The sequence below is a fragment of the Cervus canadensis genome, chromosome 12 (genome assembly GCF_019320065.1).
Source record: "Cervus canadensis isolate Bull #8, Minnesota chromosome 12, ASM1932006v1, whole genome shotgun sequence".
NCBI lineage: Eukaryota > Metazoa > Chordata > Mammalia > Artiodactyla > Cervidae > Cervus > Cervus canadensis.
Window position 1 is genome coordinate 35,729,183 of NC_057397.1, and position 23,098 is coordinate 35,752,280.

Sequence of the window (23,098 nt, forward strand, 5' to 3'; positions counted from 1 at the left end):
TTCTTCAGTGCCACAATTCGAAATTATCAATTCTTTGGTGCTCAGCCTTCTTTATGGTCCAACTCTCACACCCATACATGACTACTGAAAAAACCATAGCTTTAACTATACAGACCTTTGTCAGCAGAGTGATGTCTCTGCTTTTTAATATGCTATCAATTTACTGTAGGGGAGCAAAATTTGCTGCCCCCAAAAGTTGTGTCGATAAGCAGATTATTTCAAGCTGAGAACAATCAAGGCCCAACAGACTCAAGAAGAAATTTTGACCTTCCTTCTAACTGCCTAGAGAATGTGGATAGAGGACTTGTTCCAAAAGGGGAGTGATCACTGTAGATAACTATTAATATATATATGAATTAGGTGTATGGACAGGGAGGAACCTAGCAAAGTCTGTTAAAATTCCTCTCTGAGTCCCACTATCCCTGCTTGGCCCAGCAAACATTGGTTTACCAAACATTTGCTTTTCCATCTCCTTGTCAATTAACTTTATGTTGTATAACGTAGCTCACACCTTTATTTTTTTAGGAAACTTTGGGTAAAATCCACATTCTATGAACAGACACTTCACAAAAGAGTGCTCTCCATATTTAGGAAATGCAAATTGAAAGCAGAATAAGATACCATTATAGCTTCACCAGAATGGTTAAAATGAAACTGATCGACAATTACGAGTGTTGGAGAAGACATGAAGCACTTGGAATTCTCATAGTACTGGTGGGAGAGTATATTGTAAGAATACCTTTAAAGCTAACCGTGTACAACTTATAACTCAGCAGTTCTACTCTACTCTGGGGTATATACTCAACACAAATGAATGCTTATTTCAGCAAAACACATGTATTCATTGCAGCTTTATAATAGTCCCAAACTGGAAATAATAAAATATTCTTATAATATCTCAAACTGAAAACAATCAAATATTCAATAACCACTGAATGGAAGAATAATTTATGATGTGTTTGTGTGTGTATGTGCTAAGGTGCTTCCATTGTGTCCAACTCTTTGTGACCCTATGGACTGTAGCTCGCCAGGCTCCTCTGTCCATGAGATTCTCCAGGCAAGAATACTGGAGTGCGTTCCTGTGCCCTCCTTCATGGGATCTTCCCAACCCAGGGATTGAACCCAGGTCTGTTATGTCTACCTGCTTTGTCAGTCAGGTTCTTTACCACTAGCACCACCTGGGAAGCCCCGTGTATGTGTGTGTGCATGTGTGTGTGTATGTGTATAAATACATATTTTTAATACAACAGAGAACCTACACAGCAATAAGAACCAAACTACTGCTACTTGCGACATCATAGATGAATCTCACAGACAGAAAAGTGAGTGAAAGGAGACACATAACAGTACACCCTGTATTATTCCATTTATACAATGTTCAAGAACAAACAGGAAATCTAATCCAGAGTGATACAAGTCAGAATAGTGGGTTGTTTGTTTTTTGTTTGGTGGGGTAGTGTTAACTGGAGTATATGAAGAAGAGTTTGGGGGTGCTAGTAATGTTCTGTATTTCAGTCTGAGTAGTGGCTATAAGGAAGTAAACATATTTAAAAATCTTTGTACAATTAAGATATTTGCCCTTTATATCTGAGTTATAGCAACAAAGCATTTTAAAAAATCCTACTTTACTCATTTTAATTGGTACATTCTTAATTGGATTTGCATCTGTGTTTTTGATAAGGTAGTTCTGAGACTGAGCAGATGCAACCTAATAAGACACAATCATGTGTGAGTTTTATATATGATTAATTATAATGAAATTACCTTCACAGACTTATCTCTAGCACTCCCCAACATACACATTTCATTCCAGCCAAATTGGATTACTTATCATTCCTTGAACATTTCGTCCTTCTCACTTCTTTTCTTTGCTCATATTCTCTTCATATTAATTTTTCGTGAGTTAAATCACATTTTAAATGAAGCTAGAGTTTCCTTTTGAAGGGAATCAAATCTTGTGAGATCCTTTGCAAAATGAAGACTATCAAATTCTCATTATACCATTTATTTTTCAGAAAAACCTAGATTTTCATATATTGAGCTTGTTCAAAATGAAAATCATGTGATACAGAAACAATCAAGAATAATAGCTAGTAAAAGTTAATAGGAATAATAAAAACATTCGTATTTTACCTTGTTTATGCTGAAGCTTTTGGAAGTAAATTATAGACAAAGTAACAGTCATGGTAAGCTACTTTTCCTCTCAAACTTGAGACCCTAAGATGGGTATTATATTTTCTTTCTCAGCAGTTTTATCATCCCAAACATCTGATGAGCTCTGAAAGTGTGTATGGCCCTGGATACACATTAAATAAAGATTAGGAATAGAGGAACTTGGATATGTGCAACCTCTTAGCCAAGGTAATGTTCTTGTTTTCTTTTGTGCTGTGTAATGTTGAGAGTGTTCCAGTCTCTGCCCCTCCATGCTAATTTTGGCAGAAAGAGCAGGGTACATACATGAATAGTAAAACTAAATTATAATTTTCAAAAGGTTACAAGACATGGCTTTTAAGCAAATGTAAAATAAATATGTCAGACATTTTATTCAATACATTAATTAATGAGAGAACCAGTAAGACATTGTAACCAGTTCAAAGGGAATTTGAAGGACAGAAATGTAGAGGCAATGAGGACTTCTGAAGTGAATATAGTACAAGATGCAAAACTAAAGGCCAATAAATTGAAATAATTGGGGGTCATCCTTTCTACAGGGGGGAAATCCCTCTATTGGCAAAATTCATTTGCATTGCTTTGTACAGGAACATGTGCCTTATATCTTAACTTTTATTTCTACAGAGTTGAAAGATGAATCAATAGATGACCATATAGAATCAATAATCTAGGGAGGGTCTATATACTGTTTAAAAATATGCCTATGAATTCTTTGATACTCCTTCCTTCAGGAGGTGGAGCTTAATTCCTGTCCCTTTGAGTGTGGACTGGATTTGACCACCAACATGATGGAAGTGATAGTGTTTAATTTCTGGGATCAGGACATAAAAGACATTGTAACTGTCTGCTTCCTCTTCCTCTCCTTTTTCCTTCTCCTCTTCCTTGTCCTCTACCTCCTTTTCTTCCTCTTTTTGTCTCTTTTCCTCCTCCTCCTTCTTCTTCTCAGCATTATTTAGATATAATTTTGTAATTCACACATTATACAGTTAACTTATTTAAAATATCCAGTTCAGCAGTTTTTAGTATATCCACAGAGTTGTGCAATCATCACCACAATAAATTTTGGAACATACTCATCCCTCCCTAAAAAGAAACCCTGTACCCATTAGCAGTCACTCCCCATTTCATTCAAACCCTCCCAGCCCCAGGCAACAACTAAGCTACTTCTTGTCTCTATGGATTTGCCTGTTCTGGGTGTTTCCTGAAGTTGGAGTCATAATGCTTCTCTCATGGAGCTGCAGCTTCTACCTGGTTCTATCCCTCTCAGGTCACTCTGTCTTGGAAAAGTCAGCCACCATGTTATAAAGATGCTGAAGCAGCTCTAAAGGGAGGCTTGTGGATGAGCCATCTTAAAATGATCTGCTGCTCTGTCAAGTCTGCAGATAACCAAAGTCCTGGCCGTCATCTTGCCTGGACCCTCATGAGAGACTCTGAGCTCTCACCACCTGGGTAATCCTCTCCTGGATTCCTGACCCACAGAAAAAAAAATAGTTGTTTTAAGTTGTTGAGTTCCAGGGTCACATGTTACTCAGTAATAGATAATGAAAACAATATGCTACACCAGAATTCCACTGAAAGGAAATCCAGGAATCTTTTATGACCATATGTAAGCCTTAGACAACTTTTTTCCTTGACACTAGAAATAGATTCCTTAATTTTGGGGAAGTCTTAATATACATGTATTTAAAAGCCAAATTTTATAATCTCTTTACAATCAACACATATTTCTTAGGAAATTGCTCTTTTAAGTTTAAGTAAGTGGTTAGTTGGGGCTTGCCTGGTGGCTCAAATCTGCCTGCAATGTGGGAGACCCGGATTGGATCTCTGGGTCAGGAAGATCCCCTGGAGGAGGAAATGGCAACCCCCTCCAGTATTCTTGCCTGGAAAATCCCATGGACAGAGGAGCCTGGTGGGGTACAGCCCACAGGTTCACAAAGAGCCAGATACGACTGAAGTGACTTAGCATGCAGCAAGCACAAACGATTAATTACCTTATTTAGCTTTTTAATAAATGCCATTCTGGGCAAATTGGCTATTTGTAAATGTAAGTTTGATGTACAATAGTTTTAGTTAAGCAACTACTGTATTAAGAAGAATTTTAGGAAAAATATAATTTTGTTGAATACACCAAGAAAAGCCAGTCAGGAGACTGGCTGAGGCCAGGATGATTTTAGATATCTGAACCATCCATGTGGTCCTCTGACATTTTGTGACAACACATGTTCATGGATGTAGACGCCAAGAGAGGATACATTTATATATCCCTTATAGAGAGAATGTGGTTTCAGGTAAAGAGTACAGCCTTGGGAGTCCGGGTCGCTGGTGTTTTAAACTCACTAGTGCCACCGACAAGCTGTGCCACCTTAGGCAAGTTATTTAACCTTTTTTGCCTTAGTCCCCACCTCCAAGATGGTTATGATATTCAAAGTGCCACATCATCTGGTTTTTGTGATGATCAAATCACTTGATGTATGTAAAACACCAAAACGGTGTGTGGCACATGTATAAACCATACCATGTTTGGTTTGTGTCCACACTCTCATGCCTGGAGCGTGTGAATAAGTTATGTCACATGGCAAAAAGGACTTTGCAGTTCTAATCCAGGTGACAGATCTTAAAATAGGGAAAATTATCCTGGTTTTATCCAGTGGGGTCCAATCTAATCACAGAAGCCCCTAAAGCAGAGGACTTCCTCTGGCTGGAGGCAGAACAGTAGCAGCAGAACAGGGAATCAGAGGGACCCCAAACCTGAGAATGATTTCTGCACTATTGCTGACACTGAGAGGTAGGGGGCCATGCTCAAGAACGGGAGAGAGGCCCCCAGGAGTCTAAACGGTGATGCTGGCTGACGGCTAGTAAGGAAGCGGGGTTCTGAATAAACCTGGTAGTGAATTTCCCCCAGATCTTGCAGGTGAGAGCTCAGGCTGGTTGACAGCTTGATTTTGGCCTTGAGAGACCCAGAGAAGGGAAGTTGCTGAGCCCACTGGTCTCCTAACTTATAGAACTGCGAGGGAATAAATGTGTGTTACTTGAGCTATGGGTTCCTTTGTATTAAGCCACTGGAATTTTGAGTTTACTTGTAACTATCTCCTAGGCTTTCCAAGTGGTGCAGCAGTAAAGAATGCAGGAAATGTGGGTTTGATCCCTTGGTCAGGAAAATCCCCTGGAGGAGGAAATGGCAACCCACTCCAGTATTCTTGCCTGGAGAATCCCATGGACAGAGGAGCCCAGCAGGCTACAGTTCATGGGGTCAGAAAGAGTTGGACATGACTGAGCACATGTACACACACACCTGTAACCACCTCCTAGCTTATCCTAGCTAATGTACCAGTTTTGTAAATATAAATATTTACAAATTGGGAGAAAATCATTTAAGCCCCCAAATGCCACCTACTTTTTTCTCCTATAAAAACATTACAATGAAAACAAAAATCAAATGAAGATGGAAGTGTGTGGGAAAGGTTCTTGGCAGAAATACACGGAAATCAGTCAGTGTGTATTCATCATTTCAGCTCATTAAACATATATTGAATATCTGCAAAAATATATTGAGCTTTGGGAGCACTGGATACAGAATTATATTATGTAGTCTCTACTTTTGATGAGCTTGTGACTGAGTGGGGAGGCATAGTGAAAAGTGAAAGTGAAAGTTGGTCAGTCATGTCCAACTCTTTGGGAGCCCGTAGACTGTAGCCTGCCAGGCTCCTCTGTCCATGGGGATTCTCCAGGCCACAATATTGGAGTGGGTAGCCATCCCCTTCTCTAGGGGATCTTCCCTATCCAGGGATCAAACCCAGGTCTCCCACATTTCAGGCAGATTCTTCTTTTTTTTCAGGCAGATCTTTACCACAGATGGCTCACAGATCTGAGCCACCAAGGAAGCCCAGAAATACTGGAGTGGGTAGCCTATACCTTCTCCAGTGGATCTTCCTGACCCAGGAATCGAACCAGGGTTTCCTGTGTTGCAGGCATATTCTTTACCAGATGAGATACCAGGGAAGCCTGGGGAGGCACAGAGGCAAGGGTAAACTGATGTCTATACTGTTTAGAGATGAGAGAGTGGCATAAAATCACATGTTGGAGTGTGAGATTTTGTGATACAGGTCACGTGCTATCAACATTTAGAGAAGAAAAACTATTCACGGTTGGGTTTGGCTGTCAGCAGATTCATGGATATACATGAGGAATATGCTCTTGGTTCCTCCTTGCCACCTCCCCTTCTTTTTCATCTCCCTTGTTTTCATCTATTCCCAGGTTCAAATGGAGAAGGCAATGGCACCCCACTCCAGTACTCTTGCCTGGAGAATCCCAGGGACGGGGGAGCCTGGTGGGCTGCCACCTATGGGGTCGCACAGAGTCGGCCACAACTGAAGCGACTTAGCCGCAGCAGCAGCAGCTAGGTTCAATGCTGTCATCATATGATCACAGAATTCTGAAATCTAAAAGGAACCTTAAAGGTTATCTACTTATGGATGAGGAAACAAAATCAGAGAAAAGTGTGTCAACACAGCTAACTGCAGTAGGCATACAGTGAAAACTACTGCTCATTTGGTGGTCATTCATATATAATCACATGTGACTCATAATATTGACTAATAATTATAAAACTTAACTTTATTGGTAATTGATTATTTCAGTCAGCAAACCACTGAATATTTTCCTTCCCCAAAGATAGGAGAGCATGGAGGCTTGTGTGTCAAGCATTCACAGGCTTGCTTAGCAGATTCCTACAAGACTCTTTATTATGACCATTTCAAAACTTTCCACTCCCCTCCAGCATGACCCAAACCCCATTATGTGACTCAAAATCACTGGTGGGCCCAGCAAGGAATAGGTAATACTCTCAAACCAACTCTGAGAATTTAACAAGAGGATTTTCATAAAGCTGTGTGCAAGATTTAAGAAAACCAATGGGGGACAGTGCAGTATCTCAGAGGTAGTGAGAGTAGGAGAGCTATTAACACCTTAATCCTGAAGATACAACCACGGGGAATGGTTACCGGAACATCGGGAGGGTAGTTACATGGAGAGGCAGCCTGGCAACATATGTGGCCTTGGGTACAGGTACATAGCCAACACATGGTACCAGGCAGGGAGGGAGCTGGGGGAAACATAACCACCTTCAATCTACTCCATCCCTTCATCTCCTGTCAAGGTCTGTCATTGGCTGATCCCATCCCTCTGTGGGGACAAGAGTGTTGCTGACTGAGTTCACACTATTCAGCCTCCCAGGCTCAGAGGAGGTAGAGAAGATCGGCGGTCAAACAAAATATCCAATATTTCGTCTCTTGACCCAACAAAGACCTGGTTTTTTCTGAAAAGATTAAGCCTTCCTAAATTTAGGTGTTTCTGATTCTTTCTTCAAATCTTTGGATATTTATCTATCCTGTTTCTCTTTCACTCATATCCCACAGAAAGTGTTCCTCTTTTTCAAGGTTAAAATCATTCTGTTCATCTAACTTCCACCCCTTCTTCTGGTGTGGGTGTTGGGAGGGTAAACAGTTTCTGCAGAAATTCTCAGTGCTCTTCTAGTAACTCAGGAGAGCATGTCAGAAAGTAAAACAAATACGTCATTGGGACAAATTGGAATACATTCTAAGTTATGTTAAATAGCAAATCATCACCATATTTTAGTATTCTCCCTCTTAACAAATTATCTGTGGCCCTCATGACAAATGAACATGACATGAGACTGAGACGGATGGGACCTAAGCAATGATTTAAAGGAGAGTTGTAACCTGTATTTTAGAGCAGTCATTGGCCATGTTAGAATGGATGAAAAGGTATTGAGATTAGAAGGGGGGCAATTGAGTCTTGCGTTAACCTAGATGAAGGCCATAGCAGCAAGGGTGAAGTGAGTGGCAGAAGGTGGAGATTTCAAGGAGGCACCTGGACAAAAAACATAAGGGAAGTGAGAGTGAAGGACAGGAATGAGTGCAGGATGACTCAAGTTTTTACGTTGGGTTGCTAAGAGGATAATGCTTAGAATTTGTCAGCCAGATAGTGGCATGCTTTGAGCTGCAAGGAATAAAAAAGCCCAGCTAATAGTGACTTAAGATAGTATTTGCCAACCAGTGTGCCTAGCACAATAGTGTGTTCCAGATGCTCTGAAATACTGACCCAATTAGTCCTTGGGGCAACCGGGTGACAGCCTGGGGTGGCCTGGAGACCCTGGAGACAGTTACCTCTAGCCACGAGCATCCTCATCTGCTTAGCCAAGTGTGTCATATGAACATCACTTTTTAATATGTACTATGAAATAGAAAAGTTTGGGACTGGCTTAAACATTAAACTGCATAAATTCTGATTGAAGTTAGATCCTAGGATTGGTTAATTCACTAGCAAAACATAGTTGTTAGGAACCCAGAAGATTTCCATCTTTCCATTCCACCTTCCTTAGCACATTAGCTTTCCTCTTCACGCTTGTTGCCAGATGATCCCTGCATATAGGTCAGTTGTTCCCATGTCCCTTGATTTGGGCTTTTCCAATGTTCTTCATGATGGGTTTCAAGTAATGAATTCCGACAGGAGCATGTTTTTGCTTCCCCCCGTGGAAGGAAATCTTTCTCAGAAGCTCCCCTATGAGACTTCGCCTTGTGTCTCCCTGGCCAGAACTTGGTCACCCGTCCACAGCAAGGCCAATCCTGACAATGGGAAATTAGATCATTGTGACCTGCTTGCCCAAGCCAGATACGCAACCACATCTTCCTCTGGTGCTCAGTCTTCACAGTCATCTCTGCTTTACAGATCAGATTCTCGTCCTTCTACCTTTAAGTCCTTCAATGCTTTTCCATTCACCTAAGCCCCAAATTTTGATCTGCATCTACTGTTTCTGGAATCTTTGCCACCACTACTCTTTGTTCTCAGAGTTCAGTCATGGTGAGCCTTTGAAAGTTCTTCTGAAGAACCATGCTCTCCCTACCTTCCGGTTCACACAAGGTATTCCTGTTGCCTGCTGTATGATGTGAATAATTCCTATTCCTATTGTCCTGTTGTCTGAAACATTATGTTACCCCTCTTTGATTTTCAGGTGGCACTAGTGGTAAAGAACCCGCCTGCCAACCCAGGAGACGTAACAGATGCCTGGGTCAGGAAGATCCCCTGGAGGAGGGCATGCCAACTCACTCTGGTATTCTTGCCTGGAGAATTTCATGGACAGAGGAGCCAGGCTACAGGCCATGGGATTGCAAAGAGTCGGACACAACTTTCACATTCACCTGCTTCTCTTGGGAGTTTTCTCAGCCTTCAGGTCTTGGCTTAAAATTTACTACCCCCGGACATCCTGACCCTCAATTTGGTTGTTACATCACAAAAATAGTTTCCACTCCTTTTTTTAAATTGGAGTATAATTGTTTCACAGTGTCGTGTTAGTTTCTGCTGTACAATGAATCAGCTATATGTATATATATATACCCTCCCTCTTGGCATTTCCCAGGTGGCACTAGTGGTAAAGAACCCGTCTGCCCATGCAAGAGACATCAGAGATGTGGGTTCAATCCCTGGGTTGGGAAAATCCCTGGGAGAAGGAAATGGCAACCAACCCCAGTATTCTTGCCTGGAAAATCCCCTGGACAGAGGAGCTTGGTGGGCTACAGTCCATAGGGTCACAAAGACTCAAGTCTCCCTCTCACCCCACCCCACCCATCTAGGTCATCACAGAGCCCTGAGCTGAGCTCCCTGTGCTATACAGCGGGTTCCCACTAGTTACCTGTTTTACACAAGGTAGTGTCTGACAGAGTAGTAATCTCTAAAATATACAAACAGCTCATGTAGCTCAATATTAAAATAGGAAACGACCCAATCAAAAAATTGGCAGAAGACCTAAATAGACCTTTCTCTGAAAAAGGCATACAGGTGGCTGAGTCACATGAAAAGACGCTCAGCATCACTAATTATTCTACTTTTCACTCTTAAACCATCTTTTCTTGTTTAGTACCTAGAGAACAAGGTCTTTGAGAGGAGGGAACAGTGTTTTATTTCCCCCACTTTTGAACCTCAGTTTCTTGCATTGTGGTGTTTGATAAATAGTTGTTGCAAGACTGACCAACTGAATGAATAAAGCTGAGTCCGTCCTTGACCCCTGAGCACCTCATAGGCTCACCCCTGTCTTCAACATCCACCCCTAGTGGAACTCATGACCAACTTTACTTCAGGTGACTCAAGCAGATCCTTGTCCACCAATGTATATCACACCATTTTTCATGATAGTCCAAAGGTGTAAACAACCCAAGTGTCCATTGATAGATGAGCACTGAGCTAAGCTCCCTGTGTTATATAGTAGGTTCTCACTAGTATAAACAAAATGTGACCTGCTGGGCTTCCCTGGTGGCTCAGAGGGTAAAGTGTCTGCCTGCAATGTGGGAGACCCAGATTCAATCCCCGGGTTGGGAAGATACCCTGGACAAGGAAATGGCAAGCCACTCCAGGACTCTTGCCTAGAAAATCACATGGAAGGAGGAGCCTGGTAAGCTACAGTCCACTGGATTGCAAAGAGTTGCACATGACTGAGCAACTTTACTTCATAGATGAGATATTATTCAACCATAAAGAGGAATTCTGAGCTGTGCCTTTGAACACATGGGTGAATCTTAAAAATAATGTGCTAAGTGGAATAAGCTGGACACAAAAGGACAAATAATGCATGATTCCACTTATGTGAGGTACCTAGAGTAATTAAATTCATAGATACAGAGTGTAGAACAGAGGTTACTAGAGGCTGTGGGGAGAAGTGAGGAAGAGTTATTATTTAATGTTTAATGTTTAAGAGTTTCTGTTTGGGGTGACGGATAGTAGTGATGGTTGCACAATGTTGCGAATATAATTAGTGGCATTGAACTGTACATTTAAGAAACTGTTAGAAAGGTTAATTTTATATGTTTCACCACAATTTAAAAAAATTTTTAAATACTGGATTAGTTTTAAGACAACCTCTTTTTCTACTCTCTTTCTTGCCCCTAATATAACTCATTCTTAATTTCTTTTCAGGTTTTGAGTCCTTCTGCTTTTTAAAAAAGCCCTGATTACTGTTTTATCTAGGAATTCTCCTTTTCAGAGGCCCATAACAAAGTGTTCAGCATGCCAGGCATGTTTTACATGCTGTCCCGGAGGCTGGCAGCAGAAGAACCATTCCTCTCTGTTATGTTAGGATTTTTAAGAATATAAATGGGTCCAGGTCACAGAATTTTATGGCTGGGTTGAATACTTTCCTTATCCCCCACGTTGGTATCTTGACAGGAATGAAAGTTTAAAGAAGATACAGAAAACTGGATAGTGAAAGTCTGTATCCTATCACTCAGGTAAAACCTTACTTGTGAATTTTCAGCTTTGCTAGCATTGCCAAATTGCTCTCTAAAATAGCTGTAACAATTTCTACTTCCACAAGCAAGATGTGAGAGTTCTTGTGTTCCACGTCTTTGCCAATTTGCCAATTTTAACAGAGCATTTCTGGGGGTAAGGGTAGAGTGAGGGAGAGTATTGGCTTTGTGTGTGTCTTGTGTTATTTATTAATTTAAAATTTTGAATTGAAGTATAACTTGCTCACAAAAAAATGTGCTCACACCAGAGACAGACATCTTGGTAAATTATCCTATAGTGAAGATGCCCAATTACCATCACTCAGGCTAAGAGTTTTTTGCTTTTTGCTAACTCTATGCAGAACAAGGAAGTCTCATGGTGATTTTACTTTGTTTTCCTAATGAGGTTGGTTATCCAATTTACATTCAGATTTACTCTTTTGTAAATTGATACCAGCAGCTAACACTTCTTGAATGCTTCCTGTGTGCCAGATATTCTTCCAATTGCTTTATTACATTAACTCACTTAATCCTCACAGTGGTCCTGTGTGGCATGCTGGCATTATCTCCACTTTATAGGTGAGTAAACTGAGGTAGTTAGATGGCTAGTCACTTCCCATAGTCACATAATTAGTCAGCAGTGAAGCCAGAATTTGAATCTAGACAGTGTGACTTGGTGTTTGGGTTTGTAGTCACTATGCTGTTACTATATAACTTCATGTACTAGTTATCTATCACTACATAACTCATTACTACTAGATACAGCAGCTTAAGAGAGCAAAAATTTATTAACTCATAATTTTTGAGTGTCAGAATTCTGGGCATAGCTTAGCTATGTTGTTCTGTGTCAAGATCTCTTATAAAGTTGCAGTCAAGATGTCAGCTGGGAGTGTGGTCATCTGCAAATTTGACTGAGGCTACAGAATCTGCTTTCAAGGTAGGTCACTCATTTGCTATTGGATGGATACCTCACTTCCTTGCCACATGGACCATTCCCTAGGGCTGCTTGAGTGTCCTCATGACATAGTGATTCAGTTCAGTTCAGTCGCTCAGTCGTGTCTGACTCTTTGCGACCCCATGAATCGCAGCACGCCAGGCCTCCCTGTCCATCACCAACTCCCGGAGTTTACTCAAACTCATGTCCATCGAGTCGGTGATGCCATCCAGCCATCTCATCCTCTGTCGTCGCCTTCTCCTCCTGCCCTCAACCCCTCCCAGGATCAGGGTCCTTTCCAATGAGTCAACTCGTCGCATGAGGTGGCCAAAATATTGGAGTTTCAGCTTCAGCATCACTCATTCCAATGAACACCCAGGCCTGATCTCATTTAGGATGGACTGGTTGGATCTCCTTGCAGTCCAAGGGACTCTCAAGAGGCTTCTCCAACACCATAGTTCAAAAGCATCAATTTTTCAGCGCTCAGCTTTCTTCACAGTCCAACTCTCACATCCATACATGACCACTGGAAAAACCATGGCCTTGACTAGATGGACCTTTGTTGGCAAAGTAATGTCTCTGCTTTTTAATATGCTATCTAGGTTGGCCATAACTTTCCTTCCAAGGAGTAAGTGTCTTTTGATTTCATGGCTGCAATCACCATCTGCAGTGATTTTGGAGCCCCCCAGAATAAAGTCTGACACCATTTCCACTGTTTTCCCATCTATTTCCCATGAAGTGATGGGACCAGATGCCATGATTTTAGTTTTCTGAATGTTGAGCTTTAAGCCAACTTTTTCACTCTCCTCTTTCACTTTCATCAAGAGGCTTTTTAGTTCCTCTTCACTTTCTGCCATAAGGGTGGTGTCATCTGCATATCTGAGGTTATTGATATTTCTCCTGGCAATCTTGATTCCAGCTTGTGCTTCTTCCAGCCCAGCATTTCTCATGATGTACTCTGCATATAAGTTAAATAAGCAGGGTGACAATATACAGCCTTGATGTACTCCTTTTCCTATTTGGAACCAGTCTGTTGGTCCATGTCCAGTTCTAACTGTTGCTTCTTGACCTGCATACAGCTTTCTCAAGAGGCAGGTCAGGTGGTCTGTATTCCCATCTCTTTCAGAATTTTCCACAGTTTATTGTGGACACAGTGGTTAGCATCTTCCAAATCAGGTACCCAAGAGACAACAGAGAAATCGTGATGTCTTTTATGACCTTGCCATAGAAATAGCACACAAGCCTCCCTTCATTCCCATCTTATTCTTTTTGTTTGAAATGCGTTATCAAACTCAACTCACACTTAAGGAGAAGGAAATTAGCTCTACTTTTTGAAGGAAATATGGACAGAATCTGGGGGCAGATTTTAAACCACCATGTATACTGTCTATATTCCTAAGATTTTGTTTGTCTATTTACTTTGTCTTGTGTGATTCTTTTTTTAATTAGAAAATTTCCCAGTTTTATTGAGATATAATTGACATACAGTGCTTTTTAAGGTGTGCAGCATAATGATCTGACTTCCGTACATCGTGAAATGATTGTCACAATAAGCTGAGTAAACATCCATTATCTCACATAGATACAAATTTTTTTCCCTTGTGATGAGAACTCTTAGAAGTTACTCTCTTAGCAGCTTTCTTAGATAACATACAGCAGTGTTAATTCTACGTCATGTTGTACATTACATCCCTAGTATCTGTTTGCATTATACCTGGATGTTTGTACCTTTTGACGGCCTTCATGCATCTCCCCCTTCCCTCTGGTAACCACAGATCTTATCAGTTTTTTTTATGACTTTGTTTGTTTATTTAATTTTGAAGTATAATTTACCTACAACACTATGTCTATTTTGTGTGATTCTTTATATACTTCAGATATACCATTCTTCATTGAATAAATGCACTGCACAAATTTTCTCCCAGATCTTTTACAAGTATGATTGGAATTGCAATGAATTTACAGATTACTTTGAGGGAAACTAATGTTATAATATTGAGTCTTTCTGTTTATGAATATTGTGTATCTATTTCATGCTCATGCTCAGTAGCTAAGTGGTGTCCGACTCTTTGCAATCCCATGGACTGTAGCCCACCAGGCCCCTCTGTCCCTGGGATTTCCCAGGCAAGAGTACTGGAGTGGGCTGCCATTTCCTTCTCCAGGGAATCTTCCCAACTCAGGGATCGACCCTCAACTCCTGCATTGGCAGGTGAGTTCTTTAACAGTGAACAACTAGGGAAGTGTATCTATTTATTTAGCTATACAATGAATCATGTAATTTTTATGATTTTCTTCACTAAAGGCCCTACCCATCTTTTGTAAAACTTATTCCTACTTATTCTTAAAATTTATATTTCTAATTATTTTTGGCTATAGCATAATAATATAATAGATTTTAAAACATGAGCTAATATCTAGCTATTTTTGTTGAACTCTTTTATTAAATTTTGGGCTTCCCTGGTAGCTCAGCCAGTAAAGAATCCACCTGCAATGCAGGAGACCCTGGTTCTATTCCTGGGTTGGGAAGATTCCCTGGAGAAGGGATAGGCTACCCACTCCAGTATTCTTGGGCTTCCCTGCTGGCTCAGTGGGTAAAGAATCTGCCTGCAATGTGGGAGACTTGGGTTCAATCCCTGGGTTGGGAAGATTCCCTGGAGAAGGGACTGGCTACCCACTCCAGTGTTCTTGACTGGAGAATTCCATGGACTGTACAGTCCATGGGGTGGCAAAGGGTTGGATATGACCGAGCTAGCCATTTTTGTTGAACTCTCTTAATAAATTTTCTATTTTCTATATAGTCAGCTAGATTGACTGTAAATACTGGCATTTTAGTTTCTTCCTCTGTATTCCCTGTGGCTTTTCTTTTTCATATTTTCCTCTATTTTCTTTTTTCCCCTGTTTTTCTATTTTCTTTTTTCCCCCCTATTTTCTTTTTCTTATTTCCCTTTTCCTTATTTCCCTTATTTTCTTAGTCCCTGTTAGCTAGGACTTCCAATATAATAATGCATGTACTCACTCTTAAGAGAAATTCCTTTCTTGAGTACTTACTAAAGAGAAATTCTTGCCTGAGGAGCTATGTGCAAGAAGTTTATAATAGCTTTTGTTGCTAGTCAATAAAAACCAAAGCAAACAGAATCAACCAAACAACTGTACAAACAGAATAAAATAAAAGCCAAAGCAAGAAAAAAAACACACCCAGAATTGGCAACAATATCCATTAACAAGGGAATGAATGAGTAAGTTGTGATATAGTCATTCAATGAAAAATTATGCAGCAGTGAAAATTAATGAATAAGACTATATGTATCAACACAGGTAAGTCCCAAAAATACAATAGGAGAGAAAGATGCAAATTGCTGATGAATACATACCACATGACCATATGTTAAAAATATAAAATAATATTATATTTTGTAAACAACATATACACAAATTGTGAGGATCAGGACCAACTGAACATGATATTTACTAGGGGAAGGGAATGCAGTTGGGGGGGTTTCAGCTTTATTTAAGTGTTGTATTTCTGGTGTACAGTGTTACATGAATCTTGGTCATATTATATCTTTTCCTAAGATATCACACAAGGAAACGAAAAAAGAGAATTGCAAAGTACTATACCAACAGATGAAGAAGGAAATGGCAACCCATTACAGCATTCTTGCCTGGGAAATCCCATGGACAGAGGAACCTGGTGGGCTACAGTCCATGGAGTTGGAAGAGCTGGACACAACTGAATGACTAAATCACCGCCAGGCAGACATAAACCACCTCCACTATGCAGACAGAAGTAGCTGTCAAAGTAGAAAGATTAATCATATGGGATCTGCTGTGAGACTATTTGGGTTTAAATTCTGGTGCTCCTCACTTACTATACAACCTTGGCCAAGTTCTGAAACTTGTCTATGCCTTAGCTTCCTTGTCTATAAAATGAATTTTAGTAACATTATTTATCTTTTTTCTCTATTTTTTATTGAAGTATAGTTGATTTGCAATGTTTGCTAATTTCTGCTGTTCAGCAAAGTGACTCAGTTATACACATATATACATTCTTTTTTCATAGCCTTTTCCATTATGGTCTATCCCAGGAGATTGGATATAGTTTCCTATGCTATACAGTAGGACCTTGCTGTTTATCCACCTAAATGTAATAGTTTGCCTCTACCAACCCCAAACTCTCAGTCCATCCATCTCCCTCACCCTCTCCCCTTTGGCAACCTCAAGTCTGTTCTCTATGTCTATGAGTCTGCTTCTGTTTTGTAGATAAGTTCATTTGTGCTACATTTTAGATTCCACATATAAGCAATATCACATGCCATTTGTCTTTCTCTTTCTGACTTACTTAGTATGATAATCTCTAGTTGTATCCATGTTGCTGCAAATGGCATTATTTCATTCTTTTTTTTATCGCTGAGTAGAATTCCATTGTATATATGTACCACACCTTCTTTATCCATTTATTTGCCGATGGTTATTTAGGTCATTTCCATGTCTTGGCTATTGTGAGGAGAGCTGTTGTGAACACAGGGGTGCATGTATCTTTTTGCATTATAGTTTTTTCCAGATTTATGCCCAGGAATGGGATTGCTGGATCTTACGGTAATTCTGTTTTCTGTAGAACTTCCATACTGTTTTCCACGGTGGCTGCCCCAACTTACTTTCCCACCAATGGTGTAGGAGGACTCCCTTTTCTTCACACACTCTCTAGTATTTGTTATTTGTAGACTTTTCAATGATGGCCATTTTGACTGGTTATGAGGTAGACAACATTACCTATCTTATAGGAAAATTGAGATGATAAACAAGGCCATATGAACCACTGATGAAACACTGAATAATAGTAGCTACTAAAATAATCTTCACAGCTGAGTGTACATTTCTGCATTTCTGTGATATTGAAAGCAAGAGGCCACATTCTGTGCTCTGGTGATAGAGGGATTCTCTTGCCATTGAATTCCAGCCCTGAATTTTATTGATGAGTACAAAGGTGAAATGTTAACATGGTTTATGTGAAGTACTTAGACATAGGACAATTCAAATCTATCTGGGTATCCTAGGTTTTTATTTGCTAAATCTAGCAACCCTGGATGTTAGGGAAGGGCGCTTGAGGCGTGAAGGAGAAAGCTGACTTTGGGGAGTATCACAGAGTTCAGTGTGGTCTAGCATAATGGGGTGGCAGAGGTAGATGTGCATTTGTATTTCATGTGGGGGTGACATGTGGAAGACAAAAGCATGAAGCGAAGCTGAAAAAGAGGTAGAATCCAGGTTTTTTAAACCTCATATCTTATATGATGGAATTTTTACTTTAACCTGTTGTCATTAGAGAAGCACTGAGAGATTCAAGAAAAGCAGGGAAGTAACAAGAAGAGATGATTGCATTATGAGACTGATGTGCTGACCATTGCACCAAGAAGGCACTCAGATTATTGTGTTAAAAGATCTCCCTGGAAGCAGAAGAGGTTGAAGCCAAGAAGCTGGGGGCAGGCTGACCCGCAGCTGCAGTCTAGGCAAGGAGTCTGGGTAAGAGGATGGAGGCTTAATGGAAACAGTGGGGGACTTCCCTGGTGGTCCAGTGGTTAAGAATCTGCCTTGCATTGCAGGGGATGTGGGTTCGATCCCTGGTTGGGGAACTAACATCCCACAGGCTGTGGAGCAACCAAGGCCAATGCTGCAACTACTGAGCCCGAACGATCTGGAGCCTGTGTCCATGTGCCACAAAAGATCCTGTGTGCCACAACCAAGACCCGGTACAGCCAAATAAGTAGGTAAATAAAAAGAAAAAGGAAGAGTGGGAGAAGAGGAGCGCCCAGACTTAGTTGACACTCAGGAGCCCACCTGGCAGAACTTGAGAGCCCTTGGATCTGGTGGTGGTAAGGGAGACGGAAATGTCGCCGTGGATTCTGAGCCCAGAGCCTTGGCACTCAGGTGAGCTGCCGTGTTAACCATGGTGAGGCATAGGCGAAGGAAGGTTTGGTGAGAGAGAGTGCCTTCCGTTTGGGGCATACTGAGGTGGCATTTCGTGGAACAGAAGCAGGAGAAACTTGGGGATTAGGGGTGGGAACCATCACTGTTCAATGTCACTGAAGCCACAGGGTCCCCGAGATTCCCTCTGGGAGAGAGGAGTCTGAGGTGAATATTTGAAGAACCAGAGGGAGACCTGGGAAGGTATCACTAAGTGAGGAAAGGGGTAACAAAGGGGAGCCAGCTATGAAATCAGCCAGAGGTTAGGCTGAAGAGAGACCACTGGCTAGCTAGGGCGCTGCTGGTGATCTTGTGTGTGTCTGTTTGCTCAGCCGTGTCTGACTCTTGGCGACCCCATGGACTGTAGCCCTCCAGGCTCTGTCCATGGGATTCTCCAGGCAAGAAGACTGCAGTGGGTAGCTATTCCCTTCTCCAGCGAATCTTCCCAGCCCAGGATTGAACCCAGGTCTTCTGCATTGCAGGCAGGTTCTTTACAGTCTGAGCCACCAGGGAAGCCCCCACTGGTGATCTTACAAAGAACAATTTCAGCCTAGTGTTGCAGAGCAGAAGCCAGAAGGAAAGATAAATGCAAAATGCTCGGGGCCGAGAGATCATGCTTTTCTTTTTTTTTTTTTTTTTAATTTTTTTTATTAGTTGGAGGCTAATTACTTCACAACATTTCAGTGGGTTTTGTCATACATTGGAGATCATGCTTTTCTAACAGAGAAGATACTCAAAGGAGAGAGATGCTGAGTGATTAACAATGTGATTATTCACAACTGACCTCAGCTGACAATTTCCTTAAACTCATTTTAGGTCATGTTCTGGAATGAGAGGCTGGTGCATGTTTAGCCAGTCTCTCCGCATTTTGTGACAAAATCAACTGATTCTGTTTCCTTCTTCTCAATATTCTTCTGAGAAAACAATTTTATGAATCTCTATAAATAATATATTTTATATCCTAAATCAGAAATTTTGCTGTGAAAATTCTCAGCTTTTAATGAAATACTGAATTTTTCATGAGACTGTGCATTGTGGAAAACCTATTCAATAATACAAATCTTGAACGATAAACACAAAATGTAGAGAATAAAATATAATTACGGAGACAATTCTACCTCTCCTGTATGACAAACTGAATCCCTGAAGCATGACATGATTTCATTGAATAAAACCTCCTAACTCATTGTTGTATCTCAGATTCATTCTACTGCCTTGCACAAAATAAATATTGGTCATCACCAGTTGGTATTAATCACATGTTGCTTTGCATTTAAAATGAATAAGTTTTGTGTGGATGTGTTGATTCATTTTTGTGCATGTTTCTCTGGGAGGATCAAATAAAATTTCTGGATGTATTTTAAAAAAGAATATGTTTAATAAGTCTCAAGGATGTAATGTACAGCATAGTCAATAATGTGATAACTTTTGTGGTGACAGATGGTAATGAGACTTCTCATGCTGTCATTTTGTTGTGTAAAAACTATCAAATCACTATGTTGAACAATTGAATATATATAATATATTGTATATAATATTGTAAGTCAACTACACTTTAAAAATATAAATCAAGTGAATATGTTTAAATCTCACTCCAAATGAGGATGTTTCTTAAATGACTTTGTTTAAGGCTCCATCACCAGATTTTTTTATATCCCTGAAGTCAGGATCTACAAATTATATTTCCTTGCACTCTGGATCTGGAATTTGGTAGGTCCAACAATGCTTATTGAATTATAGAGCAAGTTACATTAGCTATAAAATGGTAGCCCCCACATGTTTATTTATGGCTAATACTAACTAAAAACTTCCTGTTGGTTTTTTGTGGATCCACTTTATCAGGATAAAGATGCTTCCTTTTGGTCCTAGGTCACCAAACTTAAAAAAATTATGAACGATTGTTTGGAATTCTCTGGTGTCCAGTGGTCAGGACTTGGCACTTTCACCACCAGGACCTGGTTTCAGTCCCTGATTGGGGAACCAAGATCCTGCAAGCCACGCAGTGTGGCCAAAAAAACTGAACGATTGCTAAATTTTATTGTGATCTATCTCTAGATAATCATATATTTTCTCCTTTAATTTGTTAATGTGTTAAATGACATTAATTGTTCAACTAACACTAAGCTAATTTTTACTTGCATACCACAACTAACTTGGTCTTGAGAATTTTCTTGTTTTGTTTTGAATGATTTTTTTTTTTTTGCAATGCTAGATTCAGTTTGCTAGTATTTTTAAACCAACTTTATCAAGAAATAATTTACATAAAATACATATATTTCAAATATATAGTTTGAGGAGTTTTGATTAAATGTATGCACTTGTGTGACCAATACTATAACCAAGATATAAAATATTTCCATTACCCACCCCCCTCACAAAGTTCCTTGTTTTCTTTTTGGTCAGTGTCCTTCAGTGGTCTGGCAATCCAGTGGTCTGTTTTCTGTCATTATAAATGAGATTTTCCTTTTCCAGATCTCATATGAGTGGAATTATATAGAGTGTGCTCTTTAACTTAGTATAATGTTTTTCAGTCATCCATGGTGAGTGTAACAGGAGTTCATTTCTTTTTTTTTTTTTTGATGAATAGTAGTCCATCATAAAGATATATAGGCATACATTCTTTTATTATACTTTGTTTTATTTATTTGTTTTTGCCTATGCTGGGTCTTTTTTCCTGCACATGGGCTTTCTTCAGTTGCAGCAAGCTGGGGCTCTTCTTTGTCTGAGTGCACAGGCTTCTCGTTGCAGTGGCTTCTCTTGTCGTGGAGCACGGGTCTGGGCACGTGGGCTTCAGTAGTTGCAGCTTGTGGACCGTGAGTACAGGTTCAGTAGTTGTGGTGCACGGGGATGTCGGATCTTCCTGGACCAGGGATTGAACCCATGTCCTCTACACTGGCAGGCAGATTCTTAACACCGGACCATCGAGGAAGTCCTTGCATTTCATTTTATTGAACTTTGCAGATACTGCATTTTTTTTTTTTTTACAAATTGAAGTTTATAGCAACCCTGCTTTGGGCACCTCTGTTGGTGCCGTTTTCCAATTGACTTTGTTCACTGTGTGTGTAAGAATTTTGGTAATTCTTACAGTATTTCTAACCTTTTCATCCTGACTTATATTTGTTATGGTGATCTGTGATCAGTGGTCTTTGATGTTACTATTGGGATTGTTTTAGGGTACCACGAAGTATGCAATATAAGATAGCACACTTCAATGATAAGTGTTGTGTGTTTTTTGACTGTTCCACTGACCAGCTGTTCCTCCATCTCTCTCCCTCTCCTCAGGCCTCCCTGTTCTCTGTGACACAATAACACTGAAACTAAGTCAATTAATAACCCTACAGGGTTTCCCTGGCGGCTTGGTGGTGAAGAATCCGCCTGCCAATGCAGGAGACATGCGTTAGATCCCTGGTCCCAGAAGACCCCACATGCCCCAGAGCAACTAAGCCTGTGCCCCACAGCTATTGAACCTGTGCCCTGGAGCTGGAGAGCCACACTACTGAAGCCTGAGTACCCTAAAGCCAGTGTTCTGCAACAAGAGAAGTCACGGCAATGAGAAGCCTGTGCATTGCAACTAGAGTGTAGACTCTGATCACTGCAACTAGAGAAAAGCCCAGGTAGCAACAAAGATCCAGCACAGCCAAAATAAATAAATAAACAAACCTATAAATAACCCTACAATGCCCTCTAAGTGTTCAAGTGAAAGGAATCATTGCACGTCTCTCACTTTATATCACAAGCTTGAAATGATTAAGTTTAGTGAGGAAGGCATATTGAAAACCAAGATAGGCCAAAAGCTGTGTTTCTTGTACCAGTCAAGTTGTGAATGCAAAAGAAAAGCTCTTGAAGGAAATTAAAAGTGCTACTCCAGTGAACACATGAATGTTAAGAAAGTGAAATAGCCTTATTACTGATATGAAGAAAAGTCTGAGCGGTCCGGATAGAGGGTCAAGTCAGCTACAACATTCTCCCAAGCCAAAGCCTAATCCAGAGCAAGAGCCTAACTCTCTTCATTTTTGTGGAGTGTGAATGAGGTAAGGAGGCTGCAGAAGAAGTTTGAAGATAGCAGAAGCTGGTTCATGAAGTTTAAGGAAAGAAGCCATCTCTACGACATCAAAGTGCAAGGTGAAGCAGCAAGTGCTGATCTAACTAGGATAACTCACGAAGGTGGCCACAATAAACAACAGACTTTCAACATAGGTAAAAAAAAAAGCCTTAAACTGAAAGAAGAGGTCATGTAGGACTATCATGGCTACAGAGGAAGTCAGTGCCTGCCTTCATAGCTTCAAAGGACAGGCTGACTCTCCTGTTAGGGGCTAATGCAACTGGTGACTTTAAGGTGAAACCAATGCTCATGTACCACTATGAAAATCCATAATCCTTAAGAATTATGTTCAATCACTCTGCCTGTACTCTATATAAATGGAACAACCAAGCCTGGGTGAGAGCGCATCTGTATACAACATGGGTTTACTTGAATATATTAAGCCCACAGTTGAGAACTAATGTTTAGTAAAAAAAGATTACTTTCCAAATATTCCTGCATATTGGCAATGCACCTGGTCACCCAAGAGCTCTAATAGAATGTACAACAAAGTTAATGTTTTCATGCCATGTTTTCATAACCAAACATCCATTCTTCAGCCCATGGATGGAGTAGTACTTTTGACTTTTAACTCCTATTTAAGAACTCTGTTTTTTTAAAAGCTATAGTTGCAATAGATAGTGGGTGGATCTGGGCAAA

The 23,098-nt window shown here is 40.4% G+C and overlaps 2 long non-coding RNA genes across 2 annotated transcripts; both read left to right on the forward strand.

Annotated features, from left to right (window-relative positions):
• Window positions 1-10,594: 10,594 nt before the first annotated feature.
• LOC122451141 lies at window positions 10,595-16,336 on the forward strand. Its single transcript, XR_006272314.1, has 3 exons — window positions 10,595-11,468; window positions 12,318-12,402; window positions 15,973-16,336. It is a non-coding gene; the product is annotated as an uncharacterized LOC122451141 (long non-coding RNA).
• A 1,209-nt stretch (window positions 16,337-17,545) lies between these two features.
• LOC122451142 lies at window positions 17,546-21,747 on the forward strand. Its single transcript, XR_006272315.1, has 3 exons — window positions 17,546-17,916; window positions 17,997-18,321; window positions 21,640-21,747. It is a non-coding gene; the product is annotated as an uncharacterized LOC122451142 (long non-coding RNA).
• The last annotated feature ends 1,351 nt before the right edge of the window (window positions 21,748-23,098 follow it).